The 23,970-nt window shown below is 45.9% G+C and overlaps 2 protein-coding genes across 13 annotated transcripts in view; one reads left to right on the top strand and one right to left on the bottom strand.

The window, feature by feature from the left end:
• LOC144826538 (uncharacterized) overlaps positions 1 to 23,970 on the bottom strand; it is a 1,868,758-nt gene that overhangs the window by 1,688,505 nt on the left and 156,283 nt on the right. The window contains exon 1 of one of the 11 annotated variants that reach the window (XM_078684975.1): positions 2,695 to 2,832. The exons of 9 other annotated variants lie outside the window; for them this stretch is intronic. The gene's annotated coding sequence lies outside the window, so the exon portion shown is untranslated. Of the gene's footprint in view, positions 1 to 2,694; positions 2,833 to 23,970 lie in introns of those variants that run through there. One more of the 11 variants, XM_078684976.1, reaches the window with a different exon arrangement.
• Positions 1 to 23,970, top strand: part of RBPMS2 (RNA binding protein, mRNA processing factor 2) — a 242,757-nt gene that overhangs the window by 158,777 nt on the left and 60,010 nt on the right. The gene's annotated exons all lie outside the window — the stretch shown is intronic.

The following is a 23,970-nucleotide window of genomic DNA, read 5'->3' as shown; positions in this document are numbered from 1 at the left end:
GCTCGACTTTCCAGTGCCCGCTTTCATCAAACCACTGTTGTATTCAGGCTACAAGCAATTTGTGCTAACATAAAAACTCCAGGAACCATATATACAGGGCTGTAAACATGGGTGAACGAAACCCCAGCCTTGCTTACCCTCGAAGTGAGGCAGGGCAGATAGTTTGAAGCGACAAGCATGATCACTCTATTACTAGAGTGCACATACATGCAGGTCTGTGAACGGTGGGTTTAACATCCATTCCGTGCATTGACTCAGGCGGCTTTCAAGCACTACATGACTATAATCGTGTTTCTACCGTTGCTCTTTCTGGTCCAATGCCATAGAAATATTGACTAAATCGTTCCTACAGTGCTCGCTGCGCCCGCCTGGTTGACAAGTGGTGCATTGGGATTTAAGAGGCGACTGCAACAGAAAGAGGAATGCAACAGCTGCTGTGATAAGGCCTACTCTGCAATAAAGCGCCAAGTGCAGTGAGCACATTGCGAGGTAAAAGGCACACTATCTCTCCAGACTATTAAGTCACAATGTAATTTTAAATCTTTAATTGAACAGAAGGTCGCTCGCTTCTAGTGGCTTTCTCCACATTATGAAAGCCCCTCGGACCAGACCATGTAGGTGGGCTTTATAAAACAAAACATTGGAGGATAAACCAGGCAGATGCAGCCGTGTTTGGGTGGACTGGGCAGTATGCCACTTGTGCCTTTCAGTATTACACTGACCAAGGTCCGGTCACACCCCATTAAAAATAGACCAACCCACACTGAAGTGTGCACTTGGTACTGCGCGGATGAAACTCCCTTGCATACTTCCACATGCTGCGTCTCTGTATCTACACTGCACCTTCTCACTTTTGTATGTTTCTTATTTTCAACTGAACGTTATTTTTTACACGAGTGCCTTTCACGCATAGGGGAGTGACCCCATTATACATGAAAAGCTGTCTGATATAAACAAGCAGTGTTAGATGAAAATAACATACAGAAGTGAGACGGCGCAGTGTAAATAGAGAGCATCGTGTGAACATGCAGGTAATGTTGTGCGTGTGACTCCATACGAAGAGGTTCAGCCCTTGCAACATTTGCATGTGCCTTTAATCTGAGGATTCCTCTGGCACTTACTTTTGGCATTAAACGATCCATGTGCTTTCCAGGTGTGTAATTTCTGATATAATTTCCTGCGAGTTGGCAATCTGCATGCATTGGCGCCTCAAACCTGCAAGATTATTGCTTGACGTAAGAGTCAAGGCATTTGCCTTCCCTCCACTGGACATCTCACTTACAACCCCTGCCCCAAACACTCCCACTGAGGTGGCTTTGTCAGCACCATTTGCACATTCAGTGTCTGGTTCTTCACCTTGATTGAGATTTTTGCGAGAGGTGAGGCCGCGTCATCCCCAATTCTTCTGGCGCATTGGAAGCCACAAATGGCTTTGAGATTAATTTGCGAATCCCACCCTCCCCTCGGACGGACATAGCTATCTCCACCGCTCCGTCCCCTGTCCTCTCTTCACGGACTAACCCGAACCAACCAACATGAACATTGAACAATGTGAATAAATATTACATTTCCTGAGTTTACATACAGTGAGTCCATATTTAAACTGCTGTGTGCGGCCTTGGAGCTTACACTTGAGCCCTCAGTAGCCCCGCAGGCAGGCGGAGAGTACAGAGGCGCACAGTTCCCCCGTACGACAGCCACGCGAATTAAAGAGCACTTGTCCACATTGCTTCCAGGCAGCAGAGCAGTGTGCTCTTCCAGTGGGGCCTAGGGGTTGAGTTAGCCGTGGATATGAAGGCAGCCCCTCACCCTGGGTCCTGAGGTGGGGGATGTAGGCATTGGTGTGCACTGCATACTCAGGGCCGGGTCTCATGCTCCGATCAACAAGCAGCCGGCGGCACACACCTGCACTCCACGGCCTTTCCTCAGCAGGCTGCCAACCAGTGGCGTAGCTAGGGGGATGCGGTCCGCTCCAGGTGGCACCATCTTGAGGCGGCCGCGTGGCACTGGTAGCCCGTTGCGGCCGCGGCGGCCTTTATAATTTATTTGGAAGTGGGCAGTGCCAGTGGCCGATTTCTTTATCAGTCCCAAATAAAATAAATTAAGGCGGCTGCAACCGGGCTTCCAGTGCCGCGCACGCGCCAGCGGCCCGCCGCCCAGTCAGTGACCGAAGTGGCGGCAGTCGGTGTGGCAGTAATAGTGCAACGCGCGCGGCCTAAGTCCCGCCGCCGTGTTAGTAACACTGGTCATGCCTCGCCCTGACCTTGTTGGTGCCCCCGTGTGGTGTTGGAGCATTCCATGCTTGAAATGCTAGAGGCATCACCAATGGAATAAGAATGTACGGGAATAGGAATGTACGGGGGGATTCTTTTCGGGACAGTTATTGAGGAGTCTCGCCTTGTTGATGTTGCTGTTATACTGGTAGCAGAGTTGCCAATAAAGAAGTTTAACCTTGATTTTGAGAAGAGTTGACTTTACAAAGTGGCAACGGAGGATAGGCAACTCTGCGAGGACCCACTGACGAAGAATTCTAAGATTTAAGGAGAGGTCAAGGATTTAAAAAAAGATTGATTTAAGGAAGAACTGAGGTGAGGAGTAAGGGGAGAAAAAGGAGAATCGCTGAACAGGAATAGTCGCTGAAAGGAAAAGTTACGAGCGGCGTTTTAAAGAGAAATAACAAGAATACTACAGTACCTTGAGCGAGGAAAATAGAGCGCGAGGCGTGGAGCGGATGATGTGCACGAGGAAGAGTCTGAGGCAAGAGCGTCATTTGCAGCGCGATTGAGAACCGATTGAAGACACGCAAGCAAGAGACCTGACAAGGAAGTTATCACTCAGAGAAGTGACGTCCTCCAGGCCAGGCCCGTCAGTTGCAGCGTGCCGTGCGTGGTCTGCACGAGTGCTAACCAATGATGGCCCTGTATGGAGATTTTGGCCAGCCCTCGCCGAGTCACAAGCAGAAGAACGTAGCAGTGATGACGCGTTACGCGCTCACTGCTACGCTCTCGTCGTGGTAGTGTGACTCGTGTCGGAGACTAGTTTAATTAATTCTGGCCTGGGGGTGCTGGCGGGCACTGGGCAGTGCTTTATTCACGCAGAGCAGAGAGTGGCATTGGCAGCTAGAGACAGACTAGACTAATTGAAGAGATGAGTGAGAGTCTAGAGAGTTTTCGTTCATCGGCATTGATTTCAAGCTTGGATGCATTGCTCTTGAGAGACCTTAGGGTGCACGTTTATGTTGGTGTGATCCATCTGTGGGCCTATTTAAGTGCTGGTATTTGATGTTGATGGGCAAGCTAAGGTAGGCACGAGTCGGGCACGAGACTGAGTAGTGCTGGGATATTGAAAGTGATAATAAAAATAAGATTCCATGTGTGAAGTCTTCCTTGATCTTGCTCGAACACTTTCAGATCCCAAATCAGCATATCCCTCACTTTTGGGACGCATCGTAACACTATTTTGACTGCTGTTTCCCATATTCGGCACACCTTTCGTATTATAAGTGCATGTCTAGTGGCACTTGAACCCCGTTCATAAACAGAGCGGGGAGTGACCGGTTCCCTGTGGCAGCCACTTAACTGTTCCCAGCGGATAACTGGGAAAAGAAACTACCAGTGGACAGCGTGTTGTAATTGTGCTGCCCTATAATAAAGTTCTATATTGGGTATCCAGTCCTCCTCTCCCAGGCCTGTCTGAGCATGGGTAATCCAATTCGTTCCCTTTTCTGGGTCTACAGGAGGTCTGCAATTAGTCTGTCTAATTCAGAGAAGCAGTGCCAGGGGGTATGTCATAGAATGCACCCTGCAGTGCGTACAGGCCTTTTTCCCCAGCACCCTGCCACCCCCAAGGGGCGGCAACCTGAGGGATAGCCCCAGGCGCCAAAGCTCTAGCTACGCCCCTGCTGCCAACAGATGGGCTCCCAGGCCGGACTCATTCTTCAGCAGGGCCACCGCACAGCACCGTGGGCCACTTTCCCATGCAGTCAGCTCTGCCCGGGTGTAGAAGACTGAAAGGTCTTATTAAATCCAAGAACCAGAATTTAATAAAGTTGAAGTTTATTCCAAAAGGTTTCCAATCACAAGAGAAGCGCCTCATCAGCCAGGAGTCCGACAAGCAACTCAAGATACATAACGGACCCCTGGCTTCTGAAGGCTCCATACAATTAAATGAATACATTCTCTGCATGCGCTAGTGCATGTGATACCAATACAATCTAAGCACGAGATACTATTACATTTCAAATACATTACACTACAATCACCATCCCTTTTACACAGAAACATTAACAAGAGTAATGATCAATAAGAAATAAATTCATTATATCTTGATGGGACTTTTCTGATTCGTCCGCTGCGAGTAAAAGGAAGAACAGCAGACTTATCTGTAGTGTTAGAGGAAGAAGGTATAACATCCGCGGAAGGGAGAGGATGTGAATCCAATTCAATGTTCAGATTTAACCAATGCATCCAATCACACCCTTCCTGAGTCAACAAATTTTTCCTCTTACAGATGAGTGCAGCTTGTTCCCCAGTTAGTTTAGCCAATTGTCTGATATTCCACCAGCCCTCGTCACCCAAGAAAACAGCATTTTTGTTAACTTTAACAACTTGGACGGGACTCGAAAAAACTGACATCCCTTTTATAACCCTGTAGGGTTTTTTAATCATAACCCAATCTCCCACAGCTATTTGAACTTCTTTCACATTTTTGATTCTATCAAAATTCTCTTTCATCACTGACTGTCTATGTCTAACAGTAGCATTAAGGTCATCCTGATTCAACACACTCTGACTATCCATCCTACCAAGCCAAGAAGGAAATAGAGGAGAATGCAATTTTCTTCCCCTTAACAATTCGAAGGGAGACACCCGAGTGGTGCAATGAGGGGAGGTGTTATAATTGCAAATTTTCTTTTCAAGAAATTTAAAGACATCTACCCCAGAGGCCAACGCAGTTTGGATGCCTTCCTTCAAAATTGTATTCCCACGTTCAACCAAACCATTGGATGAAGGGTAATAAAGTGCCACTTTAAGTTGTTTCACATCATGAATTTTCAAAAATTTGCACATTTTGTCTGATATGAAATGAGTCCCATTATCTGTTACTAAAACTTGAGGTGCCCCTTCTAGTAAAAACACCCTTTCCAAGAAAGAAATAGTATTATCTGAATTCGGAGCCTCCAGGAACCTGTAATACATCCACTTCGAAAAGTAGTCAATAGCCAAAATAAGATATTTCTTCCCTTCAGGAATTCTGTTATACGGACCTGAAAAATCCAGACCTACTTTCTCCCAAGCAATCCCAGGACATTTAGAAGGTTGTAATGGAGAATCATGTGTTTTCCAATGTTTATCCGACAACAAGCATTCCTCAGTTATCCACTAAAGTCCTTACCTGGGTATCAATGCCCGGCCACCAATAATGGGATTTAATTCTCATGCATGTCTTCGTCACCCCCAAGTGGCCATTGTGAGCTAGTTTAACGATAATATTTCTCAAACTGCTAGGTGGAACAAATTTGTCACCTCTCAACAAGACGCCATCTTTCACAGAAAGTTCCTCAGCAACTTGAGCAAAATTCTTCAAATCACCCGATAAATTCCTCGTGTCAGGCCAAATCTTAGAAGAAAACTCCAACGCTTGAGATAAAATGACATCCTTTAAACTAGCTTCTTTCCAGTCCTTTTCAGAAATAACAGAACTCCATTCTTCTATGGCATCCACTACTGACACACATTCCACATCTTCTTCCACCATATCATCTTCATCGTCCTTGTCCATCAACATCCTGGATAAACAATCAGCCCTAAAATTTTTACCCCCAGCAATATGTCTTAACTCAAAATTAAACTCCTGGAGTTTAGAGACTAGTCTGGTTAACCTCGGAGAAAGACTGTTAGAACCAGATACCTTACTAAAAATAAAAGAGAGGTTTATGGTCTGATAACATTATGAATTTACGACCCCAGATGTACATTTTAAATTTCTGTGTAGCCCACACGCAGGCTAACGCCTCTCTCAATTGTGCTATATTGTTTCTCAATCTTTCAAAGACCTTGAAGCGAAAGCGACAGTTTCTTCATTACCATCCACTTGCTGACTTAACACTGCACCCAAACATTTCATACTCGCGTCTACTGAAATAACACAAGGATAATCATCCCTGAATGCATGAAGTGACCGCGCTGAAACAATCAATTCCTTGACTTTAATAAAGGATTCATCCAAATCCTTAGACAAAATGAATTTCTGGCCTTTCTTGAGAAGTAGACGAAGAGGTTCCACCACCTGAGCATAATTTCCACAAACCTAGCATAGTATTCCGCCAACCCTAAAAAAGAGCGTAGAGTATCTTAATCTCCTGGAGGTTTGGCTTCCATAAGAGCTCTAACTACGGAAAACTTTGGTTTGATACCAGATTCAGAAATCATATGGCCCAAGTATTCTAACTCAGACACACCAAACTTACACTTTTCCTCTCTCACTGTCATTCCTCTTCCCCCAAGAATGGATAACACCTTCCTTAATAAAATGTTATGTTCATCCATTGTTTTGGCAAAAATTTAAATGTCGTCCAAATATGCTTGAACCCCCACCAGATCTTTAAATAAGGAATCCATCAATCTTTGAAAGACACTGGCTGCCGATGCTAACCCAAACGACAGTCTCAAATTTAAAAGCGCCGAATGGGGTAACAAAGGTAGTCAGTTCTTGTGAATCTTTTGACAAGGGGATTTGATGATAAGCAGATTTTAGGTCCAAAAGTGAACCATTTGGCCCCACCTAGGTTTGCTAACAGTTATTGAATCTTTGGGAGAGGGTGACAGTCAACCTTAATATTTTTTTTGAGACCCCTGAGGTCCGCACATAACCTGATCTCATTATTCTTTTTTCAGGCTACAACGATGGGGGCGACCCATTGGGAGGATTCAGAGGGCTCAATTTTGTCATAGCATAAATCCTCAAGCATTTTCTTAAGTTCTGTCCTGACACTCAATGGTACTGGGCGTACTTTATGAAAAACTGGAGTTTCACCTGGAATTAACCTAATTTTGTGTTCAGCCCCTTTCACTAGGCCAATTTTATTGTTAAATATATTCTTGAATTCATTCAAAAGATCCTCTCGGTCAATTTGCGCTTCTTCTACAAAACAAATAGGGAACTCCCGCACCTTAATAGGATTTTCGTCACCTGGGACCAGATACAAACCCATCTTAGCTAGGTCTTTCCAACCCACAATATCTTTGCCTTTTATTGCTACATAAATTTTAGTAACTATAGGTCTCCCTAGAACTTGTAGATTTCCTAAGAAAAAACCCAACATATCTATATCTTTCTCCCCGAAAGCTTTTGGGTTAACATCAGTTTGTGTCAGTTTCATATCTCTCCCCCACTTGTCATAAAAGGTAGTATCCCGAAGAATTGTAATAGGTGAGCCAGAATCCGCCATTATATGTACCTTAATGCTATCAATTGTAGCTTCACATAAGGGCCCTTTAATAAAAACAGTACCCTAATTTGTATCTACCATTAACATAAGGTTGTCTAAATTTTCACAACATTCGTCCATCTCTACATAGTTAACTTTAACTGGTTTCTTTTGAAATCTACATACTTTTTGAAAATGGCCGATTTTCTTACACACAGCACAGCATTTATTAATAGCTGGACATCCTTTAAAATTCCCAATGTGGAATTTAGACCCACACCTAAAACAAGTTTTGTTTAGTTTGGTTAACATTTGGTTTACCCTGCCATTTTTCTTTATTTTCTTTGTTCGCAATAGCATATAGGCCTTCCTCGGACGTTTCTTCAGAAACAAAATTTATTTTAGAAGAGGAATCAACCATCAGTCTTTGTAGAAATTATAGATCTTTCAATACTAAGACTCAGATCAATAACTTCTGACAGACGGATTCTTACAACTGAGAATCCTTTCTTTAACTTTAGAAGAAGCACAGTTAAAAACAAACTGGTCACGTATATAGTTATCAAGCAGTGGACCAAGGTCACAAGTAATTGCCAATACTCTTAAAGCAGAAATATACTAATCAATTTTTTCATCTTCCTTTTGTTTTTTTATAAAATTTATGTCTCTCTAACATAATATTGGGAGATTCCTCAAACTGGTTTTTTAGTCTTGCGATAGCTTATACATATACATTCCATTGTCTATCCCCAGATTGACCAGAGGGAGAAGGAATAGGTACTAAACTCTTAAATACGTTGTGCTGCTAAACCTAAACTACCGAATAAAAGAGCAAACTTCCTTGGAGAGTAATCCGTAGCATCAATAGCCAAAATATGGTTTTCAAACAACCCAAACCACTCAGACCATAACAATGTAGGTTTTCCAGGTTTTTCTAGAAAAGGAGGTTGAGTGATTTCTCTAATAGCTGACGTATTAAACAAAAGAAAACAGTATCTAGTAAATACCAAATGTATAAAGTGGTGTGTGAATCACCGGTAAAATGATCGTACAAACATAATCAACAGTTGTAAAATTCTGGTGAATTAATGTTCCCACAGTACCAAACAGACCAAGAAATGCCTTTAAAATCGATAAATCTTCAATTTCTAAGTTGAAAAGTTTATGATGATCAAGGCGTGTGAATCGCCGCTAAATGGATCACACGCAAACTGGAGAACTGAGGCTTTCAATACTTCACCAAAATGGCCGCCGGACGTAACGTGCCACGTCAAACGTTACGTATTCCCGTCATGCTTAGAGAAACCTTTTGGTGACAATCACGAAGAACTCAGATGTGAAGGTTCCAGATTCCAGCAGCAAGGTTCGGGAAGAGAATTACAGAAGATGTTTGTTTATAAAAGCCAGGTCGAGCCGATAGTGGTGGTCAAGGTAACGACACACTAGAAATAGGTAATCCTGTGTCAAATATCGTGTGATTTTCGGAAGAGTTGAGGAATTACAACCCAATTGCCAAAAATTACGCTCACTGGTAATTCCGTTCTGTCGGAGCATAAACACTTCTGTACAAAACCCAAGCAGACTCTTTCCCCAAAATGAACCACAGTTTTCAAGAAATCGAACAATCTGTAGCAATTCAATTCGTGAAAGTCTCTGTTTGTAGATTTCCGCAATTAGACGTAGGTAGTCATCAAGTTTCAAACGCTGAATACGTAGAAATTGTAGAAAATCGCCAAAATGTAGAATTATCCCATTGCGTGGGTCGGTGATTGGAAACAAAATCCCGATCGTCGCCAATATGTAGAAGACTGAAAGGTCTTATTAAAGCCAAGAACCAGAATTTAATAAAGTTGAAGTTTATTCCAAAAAGTTTTCTATCACAAGAGGAGCGCCTCATCAGCCAGGAGTCCGACAAGCAACTCAAGATACATAACGGACCCCTGGTTTCTGAAGGCTCCATACAATTAAATGAATACATTCTCTGCATGCGCTAGTGCATGTGATACCAATACAATCTAAGCACGAGATACTATTACATTTCAAATACATTACACTACACCAGGGCATAGATTGGTATACCGGTATTAGACCTCACCCAAGCAAGGGGGGCATGTCATAACACACGCCACGCATGCAATTTACCAGCTTCATTTACTCTGACAGTAAATTGTTCCTAAATTCTTTCTGAATAGCTAATAGCACGAGCACCCAGTAAATTAACCGAACCTTATGTGCGTCACCAGGCCGTACGCCACCATGACAGAGCCTGATCGATCCAACACATTTCACAGGTGCCAAAACACTTCAGTGCCCCTATAATTAGGAAGGTGTCGCAGTATCACACAGCCGCGTACCTTTCTGTTGTCCACTCATCCTCCATGTGGCTCCAGGACGGACCTCCAACTAGGAGTGCAGAGTTGCAAAGACAGCGTGCAGGCAACGATAAAGCAGCCACAAAAAGCCAAAATGAAACTAGAAAATACTAGATTTGGTCTTTGAGCTCCTCCCTAGATCCCAACCACTTGCAAAACAAGCAAGTTGGTGGGTCTGGTGGAAGAGGCAAAGGCCACTGCCACACCCCCACATCTCTAAACCTGCCGACTGCCCCACCCACAGCAATTGGGATTAATGGAGGGCGTCCAACTCCTCCCTGGGCCAAGCTAATAACGTCTCTAATAAAAGAGGGACCCAACAACCAAAGGGGTAGGGTACCGTCAAGACAAATGTCAAAATTAAATCCCTTTGGACAGTTCACAAACACACGTATTCATTCCACAGTATCAGAGAACCCTAGTTCACACAATATATTGAACATTTAGTCCTTGGACTAAAAACAAGCATCCTAGGACAGGGTTCGGGGTTTCACTCATCAGCCAGGATAGCTGGACTCCAGTGGCACAGAGAGCACAGGACTTGTAGTTCTCGAGCACTGAATTGCCTAAAAAAGGTGCTGGTGCTACACATTCTAATACGGCCCATACATTATTATCCCACTACTATCTAGTAAAAGTTTTTAAGAGACTTCCTAAACTGATTTTCCCAGTGCACCTGGTAAATTATGCCGCAACCATGAACGCCCTACCTCTGAACTGGAAAGTCAATCTTTTCTGAAATGGAGACCAGCTTCAGCTGGGCTTAATCTGCGACCTCCATGATAATTTCTGATCTTTTTTCTAAAGTAGACAGGACATCAGATGTGCAGCCTTATAAATAATACAAAGTGATCTATTTTCTGACTGGTAACCAATGCAGCTTTTTAAGTGCCAGAGATAGAGGACATTCTTGGGTGATCCAGTGCCAGGTGAGCTGCTGCATTTTGGATGCGAGCCAGTCATTTGATCAGCATGTCATATGCACCCAATAAGTTTTACCATGTTCTAGTCAGCTAAGGATACCAGTCTAAGGAAATTAGCATTCTTCCTGCAGAACAGAATGCTAATTTTTCAGTTTTTAGGAGAGCGAAGCAAGATAAAGAAAACGCATTTACATGCTAACATGCAAGGTTAATGACCAATCATAAAAATAAACTTTGATGTTCAAAACCACCGGGGATGCGGACTCGATAAAATTGGTTTGTGGAGGCAGAAATCGCCCAGCAATATATGTGGAATCCTATTTGTTGAGCAACAGTATCTTGGTTTTATCTTTAACCTCTCTCATGCACTGGTGGAAAATGTTGTAAGGAAAAGGGACTTTGGGATCCACCAATATTGAAAGTGGAGTATCATTCGCATAATTCAGGCAGTCCCCCTGTGATGGCACGGCTTTCCCAAAGGCCTCCAATATAAATGGAAGTGTGATTGGACCCAAGGATGACACTTGGGGTAATCTTGTGCTAAAAGGTTTTGGTATGGTGGAAGAAAGTGACGGTGTTCTACCCTTCAAATACTACCCCATTCTAGAGCAGTGCCCTCCACTCCAATTTCCAATAGTCTCTCCACCAGCGTTCTATCTAATACCAGAGCAAGAGTTGCCCTTGTCGACTGCCGTCCTTCGATCTAAGGCTGATGCCAGTGTGGTTTCTGTCCCATGCATTGGACAGAAATCTGACTGAGCTGGGGCAGAGTAGCTTGTTGCTCCAATAGTAATTTGCTGGGATAGGAATGACATGGTTTTCTAATTTTCATGAGTATTTTAAGGAATGGGATTGGCTGGGAGATCCCAAATACATTTGGATCCGCTGTTCTTTAAAATGTGCCTTAAACATGCCTTTTTCCAATCCTGGGGGACTACTTCCGGATTTGGATGCATTACATGTGGGGTGATTGACTTCAGATGTCTTCCAATAAAAGCCGAACTTTAGGCGGCTTCAAATAAGGTGCACCTGATTTGACCGAATGATCTAGATCCTTAAATTGAATAAAAGATCTGTTCAAATGTGCATATCTTAATCTCCCAAGCTCCATTTTCCTTACCCCAGTAACTGGTCCAACCTCTTTTTGTCCAGTCATAACCTGCTAAACCCATTCAGGTGGAGCTGTTCCACTGAAACCCTTTTCAAGTGTTTAACGGCTCTGCATAATCTGTCATTTTGGTCTGAATAATATTGCAAAATCAATTTTTGTGTACGAGTTATTGAAGGAGTGACACTAGGCTGATTTATTAGTGGGATGTCAGACTTTCTTTGCATTAGTAGCAGAGAATCTTATTTGAGAAATAGCTGGCTATTGCTGCTTTGAGTTTCTCATTCTCTTGAATTTTGAGTTCAGACTTGGCCTCAGATGCACAGCTAGAGCACCAACATTTTTCCAATTTCTTACATTTCCTCTCAACTCACCACTATACCAAGGTGCAGTTGGTGGATTTTGAACACCAGTTGGTATCATTGGTAGTCTTTTCGATTACCCTGGTTGTCCTGTTCTTATATGATTTCACCAACTAACCTGCATTGTAAACTGGGAAAGAGATTGTTTTATCTGGGTACCAACTACCCTTATGTTAATTTTTCTTTGGCACTTCATAGTGTCAGGCTATATCTCTGCACCATTCGAGTTAAGTACCCCCACTGATTTAGAGGATCAGACAGTGGTCTGCTCTGAGACATGATCACCTTTCATGATAAGACCTTGTGGCTGAAATTAGGTCCAAATTGTGGCTTGTAACGTGTTGGATGGTTAATGTTGCATTAGACTTTTGCCTACAGTGAGTGACCATGTCTCCCGCCTGTGCTATCTGCTCATAAATTAAAGTTGCTCAAGGCCGATAGTTTGGCATAGAGTAGAGGTTTGAGAATTTCCCCAAAATTCTACGAAGTCATGGAGAACCAGAGATCCTGTAACAAAGTAGGCCCATTAGGGAGGAGAACCCAGACAATTGTAATGAGGAGCACAATATTTCAGCTTCAGTAAAGGGGTCTTCCTTAGACCCAGAACCGCCCTAAAGATGATTGCGACTATCGCACCAGAGCCTACTGAGCATGGAAGGTGTATAGCTTTTTTAGCCTGTTGGGCATGCCAGCCCAACGTCAAGTTGGAGCCCTGTGTATTCCAAGATTACTATATATTAAAGCTCATATGAGTTGTTGTCCCTCAAAACCTAATCGATTTTAGTTGCATACTTGGGTAGTGATGGGTTTATCAAGGCGCACTGTATTCTGTATCCGGTGGAGGGGAATGGAGTTTCATGCAAATCCCTTTATATAAGGAGTCCACAAGACCATCACCTGCCCTGAGTCACTCCCATTCCGCCGCCAACTTTCGCCTGAAATAACCTAGTCACGAATTATACAGCTTTTAGTAAAAAAAAAACTCTTCACCCCTAAATGCTTCAGACTGGTTACACCCCCGTCATTACTAGCCAATAGGAACTCCCTGGAATACCAGCAGTCATGCCTGCCTGCCCAATGTCTCTTGTAGTCCTTCACTGGCCTTGCCCCATTCCCAAAAACACAGCAGCATGGCTGGTGGTGTACGTGGTTGGTGCTTGCCTTTGGTGTGCCTTCAGCGAGACCATACAGCAGTAAATGGGCCTCACATAGGCAGTGTCTTGTCTGTACGTCCGTGTTAGCTTGCTAACCAAAATGGCAGTTGATGATAGTACTGCTCAGGAGGAGTGAAAATGGCAGCCACGTGGGTCAGTCAATGAGGCTTCCGCTCTGATACTCCCAGTATTTCCTTTTATACTGCACTTTACCTCATACAACATATTCAGGTCCATTTCAAGTAGGATTCAATTAATTTTGTTCAACTGCATTAAATAGCAAATCTAATTAAATTCATCCACCCATTCCTGAACAAACCCCTCAAACTTTTCGCTTACTTATCAGTTGCCTGAGCCCAGATTATCATAGTTAAAATTTCATGCACAAACAGTATCCTGTGTCAATGTGTGATGGCATGCTACAGTTGTGATGCACTAATATTTGTGTTGAATTTGTGTGGGTGGATGTTGTGATCTCGATTCTAATGAAGGACATCTGGCATCAAGCTTGGTTGGTAAACATGCTGTCAAGCAATCCCTTTCTGGCTTGCTTTGTCATAATCACCCTCCATATGTACATGTTTTTATTTTTGCTCAAAAGCCAATTGTTGATTAAGCAGAGTTAAGATGGTCCTGATAGTGCATTATTCTGACCAAGTGGGCAAATGTGCTGATAAAAACAGTTTTAGTGGAACAGTCTATGTAGCTGGGGAGACACTACCTCTTAACACCTATGGAATCTACTGGGTTCGGACAACCCACATTTCAGGTTTACCATGCTAACGTTTTGTAATTTGCCTTTTGTGCTTGGTTACACAAATTCCATCACATGTTACCCAACATGATTTCTCAGTCCTAAACACCTGTATTTATCTGTTAATTTCTCCAATATAAATGTTTGGATAAGAGGAGGGTTGCTATAATTGTGAGGCTTAGCCATGTTCTCAGGATAAGTTGGGCATGATTGGTTTCCCACTGCAGATCTCTTATGTTTACCACTTAATCCAGATGGAATGTGGTTTGCAAGATGTCACCCCTTCAGATGCCTGGTCTTGTCGGGGATATTCTGAACCACCTAAATGGCAGGATACCAAAGTCTTCTGTAGACATGCATCCTTTCAGTGTTCAACCTCCCACTGTCCCAGTCTGATGCTCTGAAAGGGGTGTCAAGGACATCACTCCAGTGCACACAGTATGCCTCAAGTTTGGCTGCCCTCCCACAGCATTGTTCTCCATGTGCCCACTTGCTCGCTGGTCACATCTACAGGCACCTTGGTTTCCTTGTTCCAGTTCCCAACCATCTATTTAAACTTCCCCTGTAGGCTGTATGACCAAGGTTGGCACCATGTCTTCTACAGCAGCTAGCCTCCTCAGTTGTCATGCCCAAGATCATTGCTGGCTGTTGTACTGCGTGGCAAAGGTGGACATGAAAAGGTTACTTGAAGTCCAAGTGCTGTATGGTTTGCAGCTTAATTGAAGTAATAAACTTTAGAAATCTCCACTTGGTGCACGGCTCCTGAGCACTTTCCATAGATGCATTGTCTTAAAATGTCACATGGGGATCGGGAGGAGGTCTGTCCCATCGTTCTTTATGAACAGTGTTAGAAATGGGGTCTCTATTTGGCAGTGGGTTGCACCTTGTCCAAGTAGGGACCCTCACTCTAGTCAGAGTAAGGAAGTCTCACAACTAAGATGAGCCCTGCTGACACCCCTTTGGTAGCTTATGTGCTGTCCGGCTGATCTCAGAGGCACTGTGTAACGTATTTGTGCACCTAGTGTAAACCCTACAAAAGGTGTCCACACCAGTTTAGAAAAGCCAACATGTAGTTGAATAAAAGCAGACCAAAACGACAATCTAACCTATAAGTAAAAATATCACTTTTCATAGATTAAGCAAGTTTAGTCCTTAGAAATCAATGGATGCATTTGTTTTGGCACAACGTACATCAGATGCTTCCAAAATCAGACTGCAAGGCACATCTGAGGAGGCACCAGAAAAGCAAAGCGATTAGTCTGTTCTCTACTACAGAGGAGGTGGTGCGTCCATTTCTTACTGCTAGGCAAGGGAGGTGTGGAATTGGTTCTTTACTGGCAGGTGAGGCGATGCATCTGTTCCTTTCTACTGCTACTACACAGGCACTGCTACCACTGCCAGAGTTTCTAAGCTAAGGATATGACCTAACAAATGGCAGGACTGCGTATTGCTGATAATCAACCACCACAAACCTGAAGTGCTTCTTGTGTCTGAATCGTGCATTGTATCCCGATAATTTTCAAAGGTTCTCACATACGTCCAATTTCTTTGTCTTGTATGTGGAATGATTATTGTAGGGCAAGTATTCAGATTTTGTTTTGTTGAATTCTTGAATTGCAGCTCTTCTGTTGGACTCTCATTGGACCCCCTATTTTGCAGTAGAAAGAACCTGGAGTATATAATTTTACCTTTGTGATATCATCCCTATTCTTTATTTTTTGTTTTTGTAGGACAGATTTCCTTTATCTGAATTCAAAATGTGTGCTTTAGTTTTGAAGGAACTGGTGGCAGAATGCCATAGAAAGTATCCAGGAGAAGAATATTTAGAATTTTTTTCTCTTGTGATTGTAACCCAGTCATCTGGATGCAAAGAAACTGCTCCTGCCACTGGAGTGGTAAACTGAGGGGAGGTATAAAGTTGTCATTATCTGCCCCAAAGGGCTTAAGGGGAGTCTGACCTAATTGAAATCCCATTGCAATAGGCAGCAGATGCTAGCCCAGGCTGAATAGACAGCCATACTGATTACCTGACTGGCAACCTGAGAACTGAGTTTGTTTAGTCTTGTTACAAATGCTATTGGAAATTGTCCATACACTCATATGCTGACCAGGATTTCTCACTGGTTTCTGCCCAGAATAACAGTTGCACTAGTATTTTTAACGTCTGCCGTGCTCATGACGAGCTCAGCTAGTCATGATGTGCTCATGATGAGCTGAGCTCGTCATGAGCCGCGCAACGCTCGCACGCAGGGCTAATTCCCCCGCTGTGCTGAACGTTCCGAAAAACGTGCGCGGTCATGACAAGCTCAGCTAGTCATGAGCACAGCGCCACCATGCTGCATGACCAGCTAAGCTAGTCACGAGCACCGCGGCGCAGTGCGTGCCCCCCCCCACCTCCATTACCCGCTGCGAAGGGGTTAAGATGTGTAACACATACTTTTCTGCCTGCCATCTGACCTGTTAACTCTCTGCAGACACGATCTCTGACATGGTCTACAGCTGACTGACGTTACCATTAGTCTGGTTTTGGTTCACGCTTTAGAAAATCTGTTTCCTGCTGTAGTCTATACTTTTTCAATAGGTGGAATTTGTTTTTATCAGTTGGGCCAGGGATCAACAGTGAGACTTTGGAGATGATTTCAATTATTAAATCCAATTATTAAATCTCAGACAATTAACACTGTAGGAAGAAATTTCCGGAGTGATAAGTTTCAAAGCTCCTCTGCCCAAAACCTCGTGAAAGATAGTAACGGCTATATGGTCGACACGAGGAGAAGTTGCAGATGACGTGGGTTGAATGTGTCCTCCACCTCAGAATGCTTTCTAGAACTTGCCAGTTAGATATGCCTTCCTATCTCCAGGGTGTGTGTTGTATCCCTTGTAAACTAAGGTTGCATAGCAGATGAAGGGTGTCTTACTACTTCCCACTGGGGAAATGTCGGTGGTCCTTGGAGACTGTTCTTGTTGCTGCAGGGTTGGTTTAGAATCCCCCAATTGGATAACGGGATGGGGGGGGGGGGGGGGAGTTCCTTCTATGGCCCCTAAAGTTTGAAATGCTCGAACATCCAATATTTGCCAGTCACTGAACGAAACTTCATTTGAAAAACTTCTTTAAACATGGCGGTTTCAGTCCGGTTAACCATCTCCTAATCCTCAACCATTTACTCTGCTTGTAGCTGTGGGATGTCTTCGATAGCTCTGCGCTTTACAAATGGCATATTTTCAAATGGCATATTTATTAATTCATCTCCACCTTAGGTTGACCTCTTAGGAAAAAAAAATCATGGGCCCTTTAAAACAAAACTGCTTCTTTTCTCCTAAATACTCTCCTCTTGTGTACTAGAGAATCCGCCTGAGACTTGGAGGTCTTTCTGGTCTTTTGATGTGCTTGGACATGTTTTTGCACACTTAACTGAATGTGAAACTGGAATGCTTCAGTGACACGACTCTAGTCAAAAGGCAGGTATTCCACTCAACAAGTTGGCTCCCCCACCTCTTTCCATCCCATTGCTGGTACTCTGTGTAGCGCTGCGCCTTGGTTCGATCCTAAACTTCTCTCCTGTTCGTTTTCGAGAACCAGGTTCCCGGGTATGAGTCGCCAGGGCTTGACATTTCTCCTTTTTGCTGATATGCTCGTTCGGTGCACTTTGCGCGAGTGTTTGCTAGTTCATATGGAGATGTTCACTGAATGGACAAAAGGATGGTGTCCTGCCTATGTCCAGTGAGCATCAAGGACCAAGGGGACCGTTGCGTAGTGCAATGCAGAGTTCCTCGGTATTCTTGTAGGAATTGATGCAGAGTTGTCTCAGGATTGTTACCGCCTGCCACCATGACATGCAACATTTTGTTCAACGTGGGCATAAAGTGTTCTGCTTCACCGTTGCCCTGGGTCCACTTGGGGGTGTGATACGTCCGTGTTGTATGTGAAGAGATGTTAGCAGGTCCTGACTGTGATGGAGCACTGTTGGGTAGTTCAGCCTGCTGGTAGTTGTACCTCTGCCCTTGGGGCGGAGATGAGAGGTCCTGCGTCTGTCTGCATCTCATTGCTTGTTTCTGGTGAAGTTGCACATCATAAGCTGCTATGAGAGGTCCTGCGATTGGTGGAGTCATGCTGTATGTTCCGATTAAACCTTCATTCACTCCACTAGCACTACTGACTCAAACCATGTGCCCAGGACCTAGGAACACCTCTTGTGGACCAGGACTTACGGCAATCATGGTAAGAACTTGGGCTCAGGCAAGTCTCCTCCTTGGAAGGGCAGTCCATTGTGCGTCTTGATCTCCTGGGACAGTCCTAATAAGGCAAAGGTCCTTTCCAGTACTGGGGTGTTAGTGTAAGCTGTGGACTCTGACTTCAACTACTGGATACCTGGAATAGCTCTCGATCATTACTGCAGTCACTTTCCCGTCTGGAAAGCTCCCGAAGTCAAGGCTTATCTGGGAGCAGGGAGTTGCGCAGGGTTAGTCTGTGATTGGTGCTGGGGGTTCTTGACTGCCTGTAATCTGGCAGGAGTGGCAGCATGAGTCATCCACAGCGGTTTCCAATCCTGGGAGCCAGATCTTTTCCCTCATCCAAACGGTCCCTTGGTGACCTCCGTGGGTGAGGATTGTCACCCGCTCTTGCTAACTCTCGTATTACGATGCAAGAGCCCCATAATACCAGGCAGTCTGCCATAGCATTCCTGTCACCGCGCGCCCTCAATACTTTCCTCAGGCATTCCTGATCTGTGCCGCACCAGTTGCTGGCATCTCACTGGAAGTTGTGCCAAGAGCCTCGGTGTAGGGACTCCATGGCTTTAGTTAGGACTGGATTGCTTTTGGTAGCCAAGCTGATCCCACTATTGAGTGCATGGGGACATGCTCCCTGTGACATCATGTTCACATACTCTGTTTTGACAACACTGTCCACCTCTTCTTCTCTTGGACTTAGCAGATGCCTTGAGAGGAAATCCGTGGGGTTTTTCAACACCAGCACCATATGGTAGTGTTGCAGCTGGATCGCCCAATGCTCTAGTCGTGGTGGAGTGTGTGGAGCTGTGCCTTGTAATAGCAGGGATGAGTGGCTGGTGGTCGGTGACTACACAAGGGAAGTCCACTGATTTAGAGGTGGAACTGGCCACATGTCCATTTAATTTCCAGCGTGCCTCAATCTGAGAAGAGCTCACCTCTGTAGGTTTGAGGTCTCTGCTAGCAAATACAAGGGGCACCCATTTCCCTGGTCCCACCTTTTGAGTGATCACAGCTCCGAGGCCCACCAGACTAGCATCCACCAGTAGTTCTGTATTTTGTGTTGCACCAAAGTAAGCCATGGTGGTTTTGCTGAGTAGTGCTTCATTGATGGTCAGGAATGGGTTATCCTCTCACCCCCCCACTTCCACGCAGCATCCTTTTTGGTCAAGACTCTGGAGGGGTTCAGCCACTGTAGCTAGGTTGGAGATGAATTGTCCACAGTAGGTGGCCATCCCTAGGAAGCTATGTACTTCGGTTACTGTGGTTGGTGCCTGCAGAATAGCATGGGACTTGCGTGGGTCTACTTGTACTTCCTCCAGATTAAACACATAGCGAAAGAAATTGATGGGAGTTTCGAGAAACTCCCTTGTCCTTGTGGAGGGTGACACCATGGTCAGACGATTGTTGTAGAGCCGCTATAAGGTGTTTTTTGTGCTCTTCCATGAAAAGTGGATTAGGTTGCCATCGCTGACGTAACAACCCCTTGCAAACCTGATCTGGTTTCTTCGACCATCTTGAAAAGCCTCAGGATTGCATAAATAGCTGCTGATGAGATGCCAAAGTTCAGCTGTTAATGTTGTGTTACGCAATGGATCTCCTCCGCTAGCCTTAGTTGGTGATATCCAGCTTGTAGAACCATTTGAAGCCATTAAGGTAAGCTATCGTGGGCCTGGTCTCCTTTTTGATCGCTTGGTTGGGTAGGCTCATCTATGCACAGCTGTATTCGACCCGGTTGTCTTGGTTTCTCCGCGATCACCATTGGCGACACCCATGGAGTTGGACCAGTGACCTTCTCTATTACCCCTTGTCATTCGAGGTTGTGAAGCTCCTGTTCAAGGGGCCTCAGATGGAACAATATTAGTCTGTGTCAGTGCCACTGGTTTGACTGATTTGCCAATGTGGAGTATGACTGGGGGGTCTATTCAGGCATCCAAGTCTGTAAAGAGTTCTGGAAACAGATCTAGTACTTAATGTGTTCGGGAACGATTTAACAGCATAGCCGAAGGTGACCAGGCCTATATTTTCCACGGTATGGCTCCCCACCAGGGTGTCTGCCTCTGTCGACCACACAGAATGTGGTTGTAACCTCTTGGTCTTCTGCTCTCAACAGACAGTCATCTTGCCTTTTTAGCGGTAGTCGTGATTAGCTTCTGTATGTGCGTATTTTGACGTTGGTTGGGCACAGCTGAGTGCGCAGGTGAAGCCACCAGTATTAAATGTCTCACATTGAAGGATGTGCCGGTGTCAATCAGGGCCTTGACACGTGTTCCTGCCACTTTGAGTACGCATGTCAGTTGCGGGTGCCTTTGTCGCTTTAGGTCACTTGTGAACAATATGAGGAAGCGTTCCTCTTCATCTGGAGATAAGTCTTCTGGGCGATGGACAGTTGCAGCATGGATTTAGATGCTGGTCTTCCTCCTCTCAATCAAAAACAAGAGGACGCTGTTCTTAGGGCGCAAAGAGTAGCCCAAACAAATAGTGGAAAAGGAGAATCCCAGGTTAAGAAAAAACCCACTGATAAGGGAAAGACCAAATCTTGTATCATGTTGCCCTCACACACCCCAAAGTATGTCGTGCTTTTTGTTCCTCATAGGGCCGGCGCTGCAATTCCCTAGGGCCCCCCGAAGGGTCACTTAGTCGTAGATCTTTTGTCATAACGCCGGATGGTGCATGTGGGTGTGTGGGTCCTAAATGAGGGTAAAAAGGTGCGTGCAAGGTGCATTAAAACTGCCTGTGGGATGCCATGGGGGAGTTACAAATATAGTGGTACCCTAGACAAAATATAAACCGTATGTGAAGTGTAATCCCAGAGGGCACACTGTGCCCAGGTGTAATGGCCAACATGTTTCGAGCCTCTATTGCCGTACAGGTCGTTGGCGCTTCTTCAGGACTAAACAGCTGATAAAAAGGATCTAAAAACAAACCCTCAAAGTATAACCGGGCGGGATAGCAGCATATGTAACCTACAAAGTGGTTACATGTATAGTTTGGAACCGCTCCTGATATAAACCGAGGAAAGAAAAGAAAACATGTGAATTGTGTGCATCAGACTGGCTTGATGGGGGGCGTGGCTTGGACACCGATGGTGCTGGCCGCTTGAGCACCGAGCTCCGCGATGATCCACAACGATCCTGTAATATTTAGGCCCTGCAGAACCCAGAGGGTCCTTGAAGTAGTGATTGATTGTGCCTGTTCTGGTGCCTCCCCAGCGCCGCTCGTGGTGCGGTGTGAGGGCTGTGGGACATTTCCCGGGTGAAGAACTTGCTGCGAGGTCGCTGCGCAAAATGGCGGCGGTGCCGAGCTGAGGTGCTCTGATCCCCCGGCTGAGGAGCAGCGGCGCTCGCTGAGGTGTGGGCGACCGGCCGCCGTTGCTGCGGACGGTTGGAGGAGTCTGGCTGGGCTGCATCGGAGCGCGACTGCTGGAGTGCTAAGTGACGGCGCACCGCCTGGCTCTGGTGGGGCGGCGCCTTTGAGGGGAGAGTGCTCGGCGGATCGGGCCTCCCGCTGCGGCCTACTGCACATCTGGCCCAGCACAGCGGTGGAGACCTATAGGAGTGTGGAGCTACAGGACCTGACCCATTCCTGCTTGTACCGGTGAGTGGGGCACGGGCTGCTCTGTGGCCATAGGGCGCGGGCTGCTCTGCGGCCTTGGGCCGCTGAGGCGGTTGCGGGGCCGGGGGCTGCTGTGCCTTGCGAGCTGGGGCAAGGGGAGTGAGGTGTGACCGAGGAGTGAGGCCCTGAGGTGGGTGACGGAACGGAGACCCATTGCCATATATTACCGAGGAGGCCCTGGAGCTCCGCCGGCCCACTGCGGGAGGAGTAGTGGTCAAGAGACTGGGGAGTAGGAGGAAGGAGTGCGGTACCCCCAAAGAAGCTGCTGGTGATACTGCGGAGCACTATGTGGATGGTGAGCTGCTGGGCTGAAGAAGGGGGCCGCAATGCTGATAATGAAATCTCAATTGAACTGGTGCTCACGGAGAAACTGCACCCAGGACTTGACTTTGCCCAGACGCTGAGTGGTGGATGAGTGCTGCTGGGTGTGGCGCACGGGGCGGCAAAGCCAACCTAGCTCCAGAACGGCAGGGCTGGGTTGCATAGTGTTGGCGGCTGGGATCCGCTAGTGCGAACTGGAAACTGAGGAGATCCGGCTCCAGGTGCACCACTGACCAGCGTGGAGTCAACAGGGATGACCGGTTGATGGTCTGAGGCAGCAGAAGGGAGTCCTCCCTGGCTGGTGACACTCCGGAACTATAGCTAAGCAGCGGTAGCCGTGGGAGTGGACCTGGGAGCTTGAGCGCTAGCAGAAAGGACACCTGCGACTTATTGTTCATACTGCTCTTCAAATATGGGGAAGCCAAGAGGAAAGCTGGGGGGCATGGCCCAGCAGCCGGAGGGCGAGCAGCAATTGCACGTGAAATCTGATAGAACGGAGGAGGTCCAGGATCCTCATTTGCAAAGACAGTTCGACTGTTACTAACAGCTATTGCGAATTCACGCACAGCTCTGCAGCAGGACATCGCGCAGGTGGTGATGGGACTGGGGCTGCCGAAGGTGGACCACTCTAAACTGGTGGATAGAGTGAAGCAGGCGGAAGCGACTATCCAGGAAATAGCGCCAGCCCAAAAAGTGTTGGAGGCAAAAGTGGTGGATGCGCTAGACCGCATACAAGCATTGGAGAAGCGGACTGAAGATGCTGAAAGCCGCAACAGATGCAATAACATTCGTGTGGTGGGCCTACCGGAAAAAGTGGAAGGGCCAGATATGGTACAATATCTTGAACAATGGCTGAGGACTGTGGTTGCCTCTGTTGCCCTAAAGGCATGCCTGCAGTGGCTACTGCTGGGCTTGGATATGTGTGGAGAGTTGGATTGGTTTGGATGGGGACCAACCATGTTTTAGGACCTGTTCTGGGGAGGGTGGGCGTGTGTTAGTGTTGGGGGGGATGGGTTGGGATTTGGGTTTCACCTGTGTTCTTTTCTGCAAATGGGATGGGGAAGTGGTCACTTTGTTGTGATGGGGACTGCACCTGATTTACGATGTATTACCTGGAATGTGAGGGGACTGCACACAATAACTAGACTCCACAAGGTTCATGTGTATCTGGTTAGGAGGGGAGTGCACATAGCGTTGCTCCAAGAAACACACCTTACCAAATCGGAGGGCCTAGCGCTGCAGCGTAGATGGCTGGGGCAGGTATTTAGCACGTCACTCTGCGTTTGCGAAGGGGGCATTGATTTGGATTAGGGCGGGGGTCCCTTTTCAGGTGCTTAAACAGACCATTGATGGAGAGGGCAGATATTTGTAGCAGTTGAAGGGCGCCTATATGGCAGGGAGGTGACCATCTGTAGTATTTATGCCCTATTTCTGGACCAATTGTCTGGTACCTTGGCACAATTCCTAGCAGGCCCGATCATAGTGGGAGGGGATTTTAATTCCATAACGGACACGACTATGGACAGGTCTCACCCCCCCCCGCCAGATTCCCCAGTTCATCGATTATTCAAGCATAGGCTGGATTGGCAGGATAGGTGGCATTTGATTGATGTATGGCGATCACATCACCCGCAGGTTAGGGATTACTCCTACTTCTCAGCGCTACACAAATTGCATGTTCGACTAGACGCTGTGTTGTGTTCCC

The sequence above is a fragment of the Lissotriton helveticus genome, chromosome 3_2, assembly GCF_964261635.1.
Source record: "Lissotriton helveticus chromosome 3_2, aLisHel1.1, whole genome shotgun sequence".
NCBI classification, from domain to species: domain Eukaryota; kingdom Metazoa; phylum Chordata; class Amphibia; order Caudata; family Salamandridae; genus Lissotriton; species Lissotriton helveticus.
The sequence above is the reverse complement of the archived record's forward strand: the minus strand, read 5'-3'. Positions and strand labels throughout refer to the sequence as shown.